The sequence below is a fragment of the Pleuronectes platessa genome, chromosome 2 (genome assembly GCF_947347685.1).
Source record: "Pleuronectes platessa chromosome 2, fPlePla1.1, whole genome shotgun sequence".
Classification (NCBI taxonomy): Eukaryota; Metazoa; Chordata; class Actinopteri; order Pleuronectiformes; family Pleuronectidae; genus Pleuronectes; species Pleuronectes platessa.
The window spans coordinates 28,799,658-28,814,818 of record NC_070627.1 but is presented as its reverse complement, the minus strand read 5'-3'; the positions used below and the strand labels follow the sequence as shown (position 1 = coordinate 28,814,818).

Below are 15,161 nucleotides of genomic sequence, written 5' to 3'. Positions count from 1 at the left end.
GAGGTTCCCTATATGGGAGTATACACCGCGTTCCACATTATTATGCAAATTGGATTTAAGGGTCATAAACATTCATTTTTTAGTTTTTTAATTAAACTCATGGATGGTATTGTGTCTCAGGGCTATTTGGATGATTGAAATCAATCTCAGAGACCTGTGATAATTAGTTTTCCAGGTGAGCCCAATCAAAGGAAAAATACTTAAGAAGGATGTTCCACATTATTAAGCAAGCTACATGTTTCAGGCAAAATGGGGAAGAAAAAGGATCTCTCTGCTGCTAAAAAGCAGCAAATAGTGCAATACCTTGGTCAAGGTATCACAACATTGGATATTTCCAAAAGAATTGCGCGTGATCATCGGACGGTGAAGAAATTTGTCACTGATTCACAGCACAAGCGGGTTCGTTCAGACAAAGGCAAAATAAGGAAGATTTCTGCCAAACAAATGCGTAGGGTTAAGAGAGCAGCCACTAAAATGCCATTGAATAGCAGCAAACAGGTGTTTGAAGCCGCTGGTGCCTCTGGAGTCTCGCGAACTTCAAGATTTAGGATGCTCAAGAGGTTTGCAAGTGTCCTTAAACCTGTTATTCGGCCACCCCTAAACCAAGCTCACAAGCAAAAAAGGTTGCAGTGGGCTCAGGACTACATGAAGACTAACTTCCAAACTGTTTTGTTTACGTATGAGTGCCGTGCAACCCTTGATGGTCCTGATGGATGGAGTAGAGGATGGTTGGTGAATGGCCACCATGTCCCAACAAGGCTGAGACGTCAACAAGGAGGTGGCGGAGTCATGTTTTGGGCCGGAATCATGGGGAGAGAGCTGGTAGGCCCCTTCAGGGTCCCTGACGGTGTGAAAATGACCTCGGCAAAGTACGTAGAGTTTCTGACTGACCACTTTCTTCCGTGGTACAAAAAGAAGAACCGTGCCTTCTGAAGCAAAATCATATTCATGCATGACAATGCACCATCTCATGCTGCAAAGAATACCTCTGGGGCATTGGCTGCTATGGGCATAAAAGGAGAGAAACTCATGGTGTGGCCCCCATCTTCCCTGACCTTAGCCCTATTGAGAACTTTTGGAGCATCATCAAGCAAAATATCTATGTGGGTGGAAGGCAGTTCACATCCAAGCAGGTGCTCTGGGAGGCTATTATGGCATCCTGCAAAGACATTAAACCAGAAACTATCAAAGAACTCACAAGTTTAATGGATGCAAGAATTGTGAAGGTGATATCAAAGAAGGGGTCCTATGTTAACATGTAACTTGACCTGTTAAAATTAAAACTTTTTTTGATTTCAGTAAATATGACCTCTTAATGCTGCAAATTCAACAAATGACAATTTTTAGTTCTTTACAACCTATAAAATATCTTGAAACTTTGAAACTCAGAAACTCTGCATAATAATTTGGAACACTGCATTTTGAGTTTTTCATTTTTGAAAAAAATACTGTTATCATTGGGAGGTTTGTTCAATAAAATTTGAATTATACTCTTAACAGTTGATGACTTGAAAATTATACTGACTGGCTGTGCATTACTATTTAGGAAAATCTGAGCAAAGTGTAATTTGCATAATAATGTGGAACGCGGTGTATAGCACATGGCAACATATGCACCAGAATTTAACAATTCTCCAAAGGGGCATTGGCCTGCAGGATAATACACTACCTAGTGAACTGTTTTGTTTTTCGATGTGAATAGCATGTTTGTCCAAATAATGTTAAAAGTTTATGTGAATTCATTTATTCTAGTCCTCACGACAGCGCAACAAAATACCAGGCGTTCAAGCGGGGACGGGGCTCGAGCGACGTAGCAAGGCAACGATTGTCACAGAGCAAGAGACCGTGGCACGAATAGCGATTGTCACTATTGAAACTTCCTCTCTATGGGCAGAGGTTTTGTTTATGTTGTGATTAATTTAATTTATTTATATCAGGGTATCCGGAGGTTCTTGAAAAGTTTTAAAGTTGATATATCAGTTTAGACCTCTACAGACCTTAGAGTATCTGCTAAGAGTGCGCCATTCGCCGCCGCGGCGTGGCAATTCTCTGTAGGCACATTGGCCTGCGAGATAATATACTACCTTGTGAGACTGTTGTGTGCGCCATTCACCGCCGCGGTGTGGCCATTCTCCATAGGCGCATTGGCCTGCAAGAGAATATGCTACCTAGTGAGACTGTTATGTGCGCCATTCACCAAAGGCGCATTGGCCTGCAGGATAATACACTACCTAGTGAACTGTTTTGTTTTTCGATGTGAATAGCATGTTTGTCCAAAGAATGTTAAAAGTTTATGTGAATTAATTTATTCTAGTCCAATACCAGGCGTTCAAGCGGGGACGGGGCTCGAGCGACGTAGCTAGGCAACAGAGCAAGAGACCGCGGCACGAATAGCGTTTGTCGTTATCGATCTTCCGTTAGAGGACGGTTAGCTGCAAATATTGCACTAATAATTATTTATATGGCTGTAAAGGAGTAGGCAATGGGGAAGTGTAAATTCAAAGAGTCGCGGTTGGAACACGAGCAGTTCAAGCCCTGGTTGAAGCCATTGGGGAAGTCATAAGAAGTCATATTAATAAGTTATTTACAATTAGTGCATTCAACATCTATGAGGGCCCATTTAAGGGGTTCATTATCTTGCCCAAGGACACTTTGGCATGCAAATGGGAAGACTGAGGATTGAACCACCGACCTCTGGTTGGAGGAAGACCACTCTACCCACATATATATATATATATATATATATATTATATTATATTATATTCATATAATTGAATGTTTCCAGAACAACAAAACAGATTACCTGCTAGAATTTGATTTCTTTGGGAAGGGGAATGTTGTCAGGAGACAGGAGCCTTGAACCCATTGCTGGAGATGGGACTACAGGTCCCATAACCCTGCTGGAGTGACGTACCAAGAAGTATTAAAACACGGACCGGCACGCCAGTGTTGTTTACATCACGTGCAGGGAAGATGGCGTGTGATTCGAGACTGAATTGTTTCATTCATAACGTTTAGTGCAGACTTCATTCCGCAGAGGAGAACGGATGAAAGCCCCAGCGGATCCAGGCGCGCTTCCTCTGCCTCCAAGGGACAACATCCAGAGGTGAGGGAGAAGTTGGTGGAGCAGAGAGGGCCAGGGAGGAAGCAGTCAGCGACGCTGCCGCCAGCGTTTGCTCGGCCTCGCAGATTCGCCTTTAGTCAAGAAGTAGCTGAAACTTACTCGTGGCTCAGACCCGATGAATTAAACGCTTCGCATGCGCAGCTCCTCCAGGATGTGGTGCGCGCCGAGAGGCGCGCGGGAGTCGTGGCACAGACGCTTGACGTCCGATTCACACGTAGTGAATCTCGAAGGACCGAGCCTAAATTTCGGAAATAAAGCGAACTACTTTGGAGGAGGACTCACTCGGATTGAGAGAGACAACGATCCACGGAGGAACAACGGTCACTTGGTCAACCGCTGAGACACTGAAACAACTGGTGGTAATACTGCAGCAGCAGTGCGAGCAAGATTGATGGGAAATGTCTCTCAGGTTAAATAGACCACCTGCTAAGGTTGGTGTGTATTATAAATGGTTGTGGAGAGTGAGATGTGTCACATGATGTACGTCACATGATGTATGTAACATGATTGGCGCAGCGCAGCTCGAGTTGCCTCCCAGAACTAGCTCGCCGGCGTATCCACACTAATGAAAAACTACTAAAAAAACCTTTTAACAGGGTTAAAAACCCTTTTAACAGAGTAAAAAGAACGTAGAAACCTCAGAGAGAGCCACATATGAGGGATACCTCTCCCAGGATGGACAAAAGTGCAATAGATGTCAAGTGTAAAGGAGAACATCAGCAAGATAAGTGTATTTGCAGCATTGATTAGAATAAACATTTTGAAGAATAACTGAAGGTCAATGAATTGATAGATTATTGTCAGTAACAGTCAAGTTTCCTAGGTTAAATATTATATATAAAGCAGTCCTGCTGCAATCATAGTCTATGGTAAGCAGTAGAGATGAGCCGGATACTCGGCTGAAACGAGTATCCGGTACGGATAAAGCACTTTTGCCGAGCACGAGTATTATACGAGTAATACGAGTCATTATCTGTGCTCGGACTGAATGAAAATCCTCACAGAGCGTCACAGCGCTCCTCCCCTTCACACACCGCTCTGCTCACTCACACACAGAACAGCTCTCTGTCTCTCAGTCACTCAGGTTCGCGGGTCTTTTCCGTTAACGTTTAGGGTTTCTTCAGCTTGAAGTTTGTTTTTATTTCAGTTTGTACTTACTTATTAACCAGTAGAGTTCTGTTAAACGTGTGTTCGTTCAGACGTGGTGCTGGTAGAAAGCGACTCGCGTTGCGTCTCTGCCTGTCGGAGAATTTTTTTTTTTTACTTCACGCATTGAGTGTCTGGCTTCTCTCTCTGGCTTCTCTCTCTGGCTTCTCTCTCTCTCTCTCTCTCTCTCGTGGCTCTCTCGCGTCTCTCTCGCGTCTCTCTCTCTCTCTCTCGCGTCTCTCTCTCTCTCTCGTTGGATTTTTTTTTTTTTTTAAACCGTCAGTAGGCTCTAACCAGTTTTATTTTACTTCACGCACTGAGTGTCTGACACGTTGTAGGTAGTAGTGGTATAACAAATATTACAAATTAAGCTACACACACACACACACACACACTCCCCCTCTCTCTCTCTATGTCTCTCTCTTACTCACTCATACACACACATAAACATACACACACACACACACACACACACACCTGGTGTGGAAATAAATTTTAAAAAAAATAAAAATACAAAAATCATAAAAAAATGTCAAAGTTAAAAAAGAAGGTTATGTTGATTATGAAAATACTTGTTATTACATTTCACTTCATAATTGCAACAGCATGTGTTGTATTCATTGTTGCAAAACTTGTTCTGTAAATAGTTCATTTGCTATTGTGATCAAAATCATTGATCTGAAGCTCAATGCTGATGCTGCTGTGTATAGTTCTCTAATCAGCAATAAATATAACAATTTTTGATCAACCCATATCAATTGCATGCTTAAAATAACATACTGGTTAAAGCCCCGCCCGTTTCAAGACAACCCGGCCTACTTCCGGGTTAAATCCCGCCCACTTCCTGGTTAAATCACACCCACTTCCTGGTTAGGCCCCGCCCACATCGAGTACGGATACGGATACAGATAATTCATATGGTTAACAGATACAGATACAGATACAGATAATGCTGTACTCGCTCATCCCTAGTAAGCAGCCAGCAAGATCATGATCTACCATCAAGATCTTTATTATCCACTGCCGCCTTCAGGATCTACCATCAGCTACCACCTCGATTTTAGTCCACCACCATTATCAGATGCCAGCACGATACGAAATCCGCCATACTGGATCCACCATTACGTTCACTGATACGAGATCCACAGATAATAATCCACGATGTGGGACTCCGGGGAAGAGGTCAAGAACCAGGAAGCGAAAGGAAGCAGTCTTTCGACTGCATCTTTTTAAAGCAGTCATGGCTGGAGAACTCCTGGGCTGCTGCCTACTGTTCTGCATGTGAAAATTTGAAGTACTTCATTATGCTTATTCAAATCCCACTGGGTTGCACTCATTGATAAAAGTCAGCATGGAAAGATGGGGGGCTTTAAAAACTGAGGGTCATGTCAATGCCATGTTTGCATGGAGAAAGCACAATAAGAGAATACTGACAGACTCTTGCTCTATGCCATAAAATGTGTACAGCATGAAAATACAAGCAAATTAAATACAGATCAAAACATTAGCTAACACACTTATTTTAAAAGCACTGAACAAAAAGAGAAAGCGAGGCAGATGACAGATTTAGACATTTTTGAAATAACAGCAAACCATTACTTAGTAGTAAAAATCAAGTAAACACAAAATACTATTAGAATACAGAGTTAAATCCTATAATGCTCTGTAATGATTTATCTGAGGAAGTAAGTGAAAGTGTTATTTGTCAACGTTGAAGACCTAAACAAGAAGAGTAGATATCATTGGTCCTTTGGTCCTAGAAAGATGGGGCAGTACAGGAAAACCTTGACTTTCAACAAGCTACATGATTAGATGGACACGATTATGACAGAGCAAAAGTAATGAGTGGGACACATTGATGAAAACATAATGTCTATGTTATTATAATCAAAATGGCATAAACTCATGATTGTTGATACTGTGAAGGCAGTCCTGGCGGCTGGATGCTTTTTTTTCATGACTGAAAAAGCTTTACCTGCATATGTTTGGGTTCTATGTTAACCAGAAGTGGCTTAAAGTGCAAAAGCATGCACAATGGTCAACCACGGATAGATGTTTAAGCTTTTTAAGCTTTTCTATTGTCTAATTGCAACTCCCCAAAGCCGCATTGGTGATGCAAAACTACACAGGTGCAGAATAGATTTTGAAAATGCAAAGGGAAAAGAGCAACATTATTGACAAGCACCTGGAAGGCAGTTGGTTGAACCAAAAAGCATGAACAGATATTCAAAGTGGCCCTGGTAGGTATTGAAATCTTTTACAATATTATCTTCAGCACCAAATGGCATGCATTTCACTAATGCATGATGAAACTGTGTCACTGTGAATGGGTTTAAACGCAGTGTTGATTAGTGGTAGTTAAACATTTTTTTGTATATTGTTTAAGCCTGTATAATAATTACAGGAACAACACTCTGGGTGAATGATATTTGAGACTTGTTTACGTATTTCTCAATTGGCTCCATCTTTCTGAACAGGTTGCACAGCACCACCAGATGTTAAAGTGACCCTAGGAAACAGAATGATGGCAAAGTCAACTGACCAATGTGAAGGTAGAGCCAGGGCCATCTGCATGCTTCTGCATTTTCACGGGCCCGCAAGCGCAAGAGCCCTTCTGGGCCCCTTACGTGCTTATGTATCCCTTCTTACGTGCTTGCGTGCGTCGCCCAATTTTTCTAATTGGACGGCAAAGCGACGCGAGCCTCACACCCCGCAAGGCTGTGATTGGTCTGCTTACTACATCCCGTCCGGAGTCGCATTTCCGGTTTCATGCCCCGTAATACCTGCAGAAACAACGGAAGATTTAGAAGAACGAATATGGACCAAATAGAAGAGTGGTTGGCAGAAGAGATCCGAACGTATGACCACTTGGATAACCCGTCACTGACTTTTTCTGGCGGACAAATTTTGTCCGCCAGAAAAAGGCTATGAGAAGCCGCTGTGGCGATGTAAATAAACAGTCGACGAAGAAGAAAGAAGGCGTCTTTAAGGTCGTCTTCGACAAAACACTTTACTCCGCCTAGTGTTCTGGCGGGGCATTGCTTTGTAATGCGCAACGCTTGGATAAGCATGAATGACAACGAGTCCTACGCCACAGCGGCGTGAAAAGCCGCAGACGCAGTTGCAAAAGCATGCGCCGGCCTTTAGTCATTATATTCAGGTGGAGCTGAAGACAAATCAGGAGGGTCTGGATCTGGTGTGGTAATACTGACCTCTGTTGGAGAAAGAGCAGTCAAGCAGATTGGACGCATGAATGGAAATACTAACTCAATTTCGCAACTTTACCAGTTGCCCAGTCAATTTGGGAATTACATTCAACTAATCTGGAATGTCCAAGGACCAGATGTGCATTGGGGGAAGTGTGGGACGTAGGATTGGATCTGTTCACAATAGTTCCAGCGGAGAAACCGAACACTGGAGCAATCTGCTGAGTAACAAGATCAAAAAGTATTTTTAAACAGTGGTCACTAACGTTTTCAAGCCCAAGATCCCTTTTAATACGTAATACACCATCCGAATATCTTCCAAAAAAAACACCCAAGACGCTCATATTTGACATTTTTGCAATTTCTGTTAAAGGCTTATGAGCATTAATATATATAAAGAAAGGCAGTTATGCAACTATTCAATGCACAATATTTACATTATTATCAATTCATATTTACAGCATCTGTTCAATGCACAATATTTAGATCTCGGTTCAACAATATGTTCTGCAGAGAACACAAACCTGTTTCAAAGTAAATGCACTGAAGGAAAGCAAAGAGCATTACAGGGATCGACAGTGAAGACTGACCAGATGGACTGGTCAGTCACGATTGACAGGTTGGTGACCATTGATCTAGAATCTTGGCACAAATCCTTGTTCAAAAGTTTTTATCTGCCCCAGAATGTACCAGATAGACAAATACAGAGATGTATTATTCAAACACAGAAAAGCATAAAACAGCATTTGGTCTGGCTCACCAGCATCCCCAATGCTACTGTCTAGCCTGGTAGCTAGTGATTTGAAACAATCAAAGACAAACTGAAAATGGCCAATTCTTCCGGGATGCTGTAGTTCAGCTAAAAAATTATCCCCTGAGTAACCACATAATATAGGTTATTTTATCACCGTATGTGCTGAGGTCTGATGGCTGCTTCTGAAACACTTGGGAAGACAAGCTCTGCATGTTGATCAAGTCTATTATATTTAAAAATCTTTGTACTTTGCCAATTTGTTGCATTTTTGGATGGATGGAAATTTTGTCCAGAGGGTAACATGCCTCTTACCCATTATCAGATTAGTTCAACTCTCAAAGGATAAGTGGTATAGATCGTTAATGGCTGGATTAAAAACAGAATGTCAAAATATGTGTGAATGTTCCAAACTGCAAAATTATAATTTAGTGTCATGGTCTGCATTTGATTTTAACATTACATTAGTAAATTAACTATATTTACTCTATCTTTATATTTGCCTTGCTAAGTTTCTCTCTTTGTTAAACTGCATCCCAAAAAAATCAATAACTCAAATTGAATCCTGCTGTCTGAAAAAGGCACCTTGGGAAGAGAGGGTGTGTTGAATAATACCAGCTGGGTCCATGGTGTTCAGTTCAATTGTGGTTAACAGATGAACCCAAAAGCAGTTCAATCAGGAGAGACTTGATTTCCAATTTAACAGATTATATTTATTTCTTTTTACAAGCACAGGAATGTGAATGTTAAACAGTCTTTGGCATTTTAGACCCCTGTGAGATGTCATCAGGATTTAGAAGGGGGTGTAGCAGAACATCGAACAGGAATACCCCCCGGGGTCTAGACACTGGTGGTGGTTTATCGTCTAATGTATGTTTGGAAGGCAAATCTTATGCTTGTAGTCCTATTGAACTTGCTAGTGTGGCATCCTCTGCCCTCAACCCTCACAAGGGTAAGGAAAAACTACAAAAACCTTGACAGGGAAAAAGTAGAAACCTCAGGAAGAGACGCATGCAAGGGATCCCTCTTCCGGGATGGACAGAAGTGCAATGAATGCCACTAGTTATCGTATATTGATAGGTAGTTTTGAATATTCTTTGTCCGCGATCAGCTGCCGCCATGATTGGGCGCTGCTATGATCCTCGATCCGTTGGCGTAATCCGCGATCCGTTGAGGTCGTGATCCGGATGAGGTAAATGTCCTTCGAGCCGGGAGGAGAATGGGGTGGAGGAGGGGTTTCGCGAGTCGCTGAATGATGGCAGGCTGAGGAAGAGAGGAAAGGGACTTTTAAAGTTTGACAGCTGCTAAATGACTGGCTGACAGAGACCGCGCCCGACCTGATTGGATGATTAGGTACGCCCCCAATCAGCTGATCACTAGGCAGGTTAAGTCCTCCATTGGGCGTTCCTATGTTTAGGAACGCCCCTGATCAGCTGATCGTCTGCAGGTTAAGTCTACCTGACTGAACTTACGCTAGCTTCATTTCAATCAGGAGAGACTTGATTTCCAATTTAACAGATTATATTTATTTCATTTTACACGCACAGGAATGTGAATGTTAAACAGTCTTTGGCATTTTAGACCCCTGTGAGATGTCATCAGGATTTAGAAGGGGGTGTAGCAGAACATCGAACAGGAATACCCCCAAAAAGAAATAAGACGAAGAAGGGAACAGGAGAGTGAGATAATGATGAGTCTTACCTCGTGTTGTGGCATCCTAAGCAAATAAACATGCTTTGGAAAACAGACAATAATTATAACATTTATCAGATAGAAATATAGAGATGACCCGGGATCTAAAATGTAGACGCACATAAAGAAGTTAAAGTGCCAGAATGGATAATGAAGTGCAAACGGAATTAACATTGGTGTAGCAACCGCAAAGAATTTATATTGCATGGCAGAATTATGTAAAGGTCGCCGGACCAAGTTAAGCCATGGTGAGAGCAGGGCCTATATGTAGAACTAAGCAAAAGGTCAGTGGAGACCGAACTTAAGTAGAAGGTCAATTGACCGAAATGAAATTAAGGTCCAAGAACCAAATAATATAAAATAACAACAGAAATGAGAACGATAACAGAAATTAAGTCGCAGGACAAACAGAAATTAAAATTGGTGTAGCAACCACAAAATAAATTAAATTGCATGGCAAACTTGAATAAAGGTCGCCGGACCAAGTTAAGCCATGGTGAGAGCAGGGCCTAGATGTGGAACTTAGTAAAAAGTCACGGGGACCGAACTTAAACGAAAGGTCAATCGACCGAAATGAAATTAAGGTCCGAGAACCAAATAATATAAAATGACAACGGAAATGAGAACGATACCAGAAATTAAGTCGCAGGACAAACAGAAATTAAGATTGGTGTAGCAACCACAAAATAAATTAAATTGCATGGCAAACTTAACTTTGTGTCGTGTTCGGGTCAAATCTGACCGATTTCCATTTCGATCAATCATAAATATTGTGTTTTACATTTTATTGTCTCAAGGGCTTATGATATCCTCCACACTAGGCATTTTAACATTTACAATTGCTGATCACTACTTTCATTGAATTTTGAGTTGTTTAGTCAACTTTGTAACACCTGTGGTGTTCCCGGTCAAAAATGACCGCCATAGGAAATGAATGGGTGACCCTAGATTGTGTTCATTCATCAGATAGTACACAACCACAAATCCACCACCACCACCACACGCACACACAAACACGCACACACACAAACACACACACCTACACACACACACATACACGCACGCACACACACACTCCACCCCACGTGAACCCCTTTCAGACTGACCATGTGTCCTCTCTTTCCCGTGCTTATGTGCCTGTCCCCCTACGTGAACCACACCTTCCAGACTAAACGTGTAACACTTCAAAGTTACCAATTAGGTGTTTGTTATGGGAACCTGGCTCTTTCCCGGGCTAATGTGTCCATCCCCCCACGTGAACCACACTTTCGATACAAAACGTATGATATCTTCTCACAGATCCCCTATATATAGCTTGCTTGTGCATTGCTCTTATTTTACTCTGAACACAATGAGTCGGCGCCCGATCAGACGTTTTTCTGTCAGAGAGGCTCTTGACCTTTTTTTTCAAACTGATGAAGACGGGATTGGAGTTGAACCAGAAATAGAGGAGGATGTTTCAGAAATAGAAGACAACGATCCTGATTTTGATCCAGACCATCATGAGACCGAACAGTCAACATATGGCGAGGAAGAGGCCCCTGAGGAAGAGGCACCTGGGGAAGAGGCACCTGGGGAAGACACACCTGAGGTGACATTCCAGTCCAAGGATGGCAACTTGCTCTGGTATTCATCCCCCCAGGACAGAGGAGGCAGAACAAGAGGGGAAAATATCATTAGGATGTCACCAGGGCCAACACGGTATGCAACATCTCGTGTGGATGACATCAAGTCCAGCTTCCAACTCTTTTTACCAGAGTCCATTGTGGAAATTATACTGGCGATGACAAACCTGGAAGGGGGGCGTGTGTTTGCGGACACATGGAAGGCCTTGGACCAGGTAGACCTCCAAGCCTACATGGGTCTGTTGATTCTAGCAGGAGTACATCGGTCCAACAATGAGGCTACAAAAAGTCTGTGGGATGCAGAGTCAGGGAGGCCTATATTCCGGTCAACTATGTCCCTGCAACAGTTTCATGTCCTCTCAAGAATTATCAGATTTGATGACAGAGCTACACGACCTTTCCGCTGGCGAGACGACAAACTGGCTGCCATCAGGAACGTTTGGGACAGGTGGGTGGAGCGCCTACCACTGATGTACAATCCAGGCCCTGAGGTGACAGTGGACGAGCACCTGGTCCCTTTCAGAGGTCGCTGTCCATTCAAACAGTACATCCCAAGCAAACCAGGCAAGTATGGGATCAAGATCTGGGCAGCATGTGATGCCAGGAGCAGCTACGCCTGGAATATGCAGGTTTACACAGGGAAACCTGTTACTGGAAGGCCAGAAAAAAACCAAGGCATGCGTGTTGTGTTGGACATGACAGCCGGTCTCAAGGGGCATAACATCACATGTGATAACTTTTTCACATCACATGGGCTTGGTCAGGAGCTGCTGAAAAGAAAGCTCACCATGGTGGGGACAGTGAGGAAGAACAAGCCTCAACTTCCCCCTGCACTGGTGTCGACCAGAGGGAGAGAGGCACTCTCATCCAAATTTGCTTTCACTGACACACAGTCTTGTGTCATATTTGCCCAAGAAAAATAAAAATGTCATCCTGATGAGCACTCTACACAAAGACACCGCTGTCAGCGAAGCAGAGCACAGGAAGCCCCAGATCATCCTGGACTACAACAGAAACAAAGGAGGCGTTGATTGCCTTGATAAGGTAATGTATATTTTCATCTGTCATGCATTTGATTTACTTGTATTCATGTAAAACATTGCATTTTGTGTAAGACAGGTTCAATATTGTTTCCAATCTATTCATTATTGTTTCTTTCATTGCAGCTTACTGGTACATACACCTGCAAGCGAATGACAGCTCGTTGGCCTGTGGCTGTGTTCCACAACATCCTCGATGTGTCTGCATGTAATGCATATGTGGTGTGGACAGCGATCGACCCAGCCTGGAATCAGGGGAAATGTTTCAAGAGGAGACTCTTCCTGGGAGAGCTTGGGAAAGCTTTAGTGACTCCTCTAATTCAACGGCGCCAGCACCTTCCCCGCACACCAGCCTCTTGCAGTCTGGTGAGGAGTCTGCAAGCCCCAGCCCTGGCCACTCTCCCCCCAAAACAGGGGCAGAAACGGAAGAGATGCAAGCTATGTGCCCCTAGAGACAATAAGACAAGTCTTACATGTTTCAAATGTGATGCTTACGTTTGCAAGACACACTGTGACCTGATTGCAAAATGACACACACACACACACACACACACACACACACACACACACACACACACACACCCTGAGAATTTGGTCTCTGTTTTGATTTTTCTACAATAAATGTTAATTTTGGAATACAACTTTCAATTTCTGTGTCTATTCACTGCAGTTATTCATGTAACCAGTAGTCTGAGACATTGTTTACAGGTTAAAAGCGAGTTAAATACAATTTGGTGACGATCAATGGTTTTTGTGTTAATGTAAGGGCAGTTAAAACAGGCCGGTCAAATTTGACCGGGAGCACCAAAGTAAGGGGGGAGAAACGAACACGACACAAAGGTTAAGGTCGCCGGACCAAGTTAAGCCATGGTGAGAGCAGGGCCTAGATGTGGAACTTAGTAAAAGGTCGGCGGGGACCGAACTTAAATAAAAGTCATATGACCGAAAAGAAATTAAGGTCCGAGAACCAAATACTATAAAATGACAACAGAAATGCAAACAATAACAGAAATTAAGTCGCAGGACGAAAAGAAATTAAAATTGGTATAGCAACCGCAAAAGAAATTAAAATTGCATGGCAAACTTAAATAAAGGTCGCCGGACCAAGTTAAGCCATGGTGAGTGCAGGGTCCGCTGGACCGAAAGTAAATAGAGTGCATGCATACGTTGCTGCATGTATGCGGTCCTTCAGACCTAGCAGGGTCAGCAAGACCGCGTAGCAATGAGCATAGAGATTGCCCGGGTGTGTTACATGAATAGTTATCTGTATAGCTAGCATAACTCACACGGAGTGAGCAGAACATACAAACCACCACCAGCTATATGCATGACTTACCGATATCAGGGTTTGAAAATTTGAGTCAGAAGGAGTGTGCGTTTTGTTTGAAGACGGATATAGGAAGTGAAGGCAGAGAACATAATCTTCCCAATTGCTGTGGCGGAACAAAAGAACATCTTGGCTGGCTGAAGAGTAGCACTAATATCCTAAATGCGTGAGCTGAGTAGAGTGTGGCGATAGTTTGCTTTATTAAGACTCTTCCGGGCTGGTGATAGAGCCACGTTTTGCTTTTGATAGAGCAAGTTACCAGGATGAGAAATACAGGACGAATGCTAATAGAAGGCTTGTTTTGTAGAAGCCAGTTGCAACTTGGGAAGGAGGTGGCCACCGCTTACTTTGGAAATCCCCCAAAAACTCACAAATGGAGTGCATTTGTGAATGACTGCAGATAAACAAGTTATTATTATTTATATATATTTTTTATTTATTTTTATTATTATATTAATCTGTTTATTTATTTAATATTTTATTTATATTTAACTTATATTTTATTTAATCTATATTTTATTTATACTTTATTTTATTTATTTAATCTTTATATTTATTTTTTTTTGTTTTCTTTTTTGAATTAATTATATTTAATTAAATTGTATTGAATCTATATATATATATATATATTTTTTTTTTATTTAATTAAATATATTTATTTTATTTATTTCTGTGAAATTCCGTGTCCCATCGATTGAATTCTTTTATTTTTATTTTTATTTAATTTTTAAATGGGCTTCATGAGGGACGATTGGCATCGCGAAGTGTTGTTTAAAGAAGCTGCTGCTGCTGCTTTATGACGTCTTTAGCTGCAAGGGAGGATTTTGTGATGTCGCGAATATGCTATATGATTTTATTTACTATTTCAATACGGACCGCGGGGCGCGGAGTGATTGAAGCGTTTAGTTGGAGAGAGGCGCCTGACTCTGGGGAACTACCGGGGAATCACCCAGCAGATGAACTGCTGGACCCCTCAGGTACGTGCGTCTGACAATTTAAAATTAGTCAGCTGTTGCACTTGCACCTTGGTCCAGTCAAACCGTGCCTAATATCTCGCCACTGGAGACCGTTTGTATATGATGCGCAAGTGAACGCGTCCATAATTATTTATTTTATGTAAACGATGATGCTTTTAATTTTAGTATTGTTATTATTTATCTATATATATATTTATTTATTTTTGAAATCACAGTAGCAGACCATAAAGTGAAAACAAGGTACGCAAATGTGTTGTGTGTGTTGTTGGGTTT

At 42.1% G+C, this 15,161-nt stretch overlaps 1 pseudogene; it reads left to right on the top strand.

Moving 5' to 3' along the window:
- The first annotated feature begins 249 nt into the window (after positions 1–249).
- LOC128446622 (piggyBac transposable element-derived protein 4-like) lies at positions 250–13,266 on the top strand (annotated as a pseudogene).
- The last annotated feature ends 1,895 nt before the right edge of the window (positions 13,267–15,161 follow it).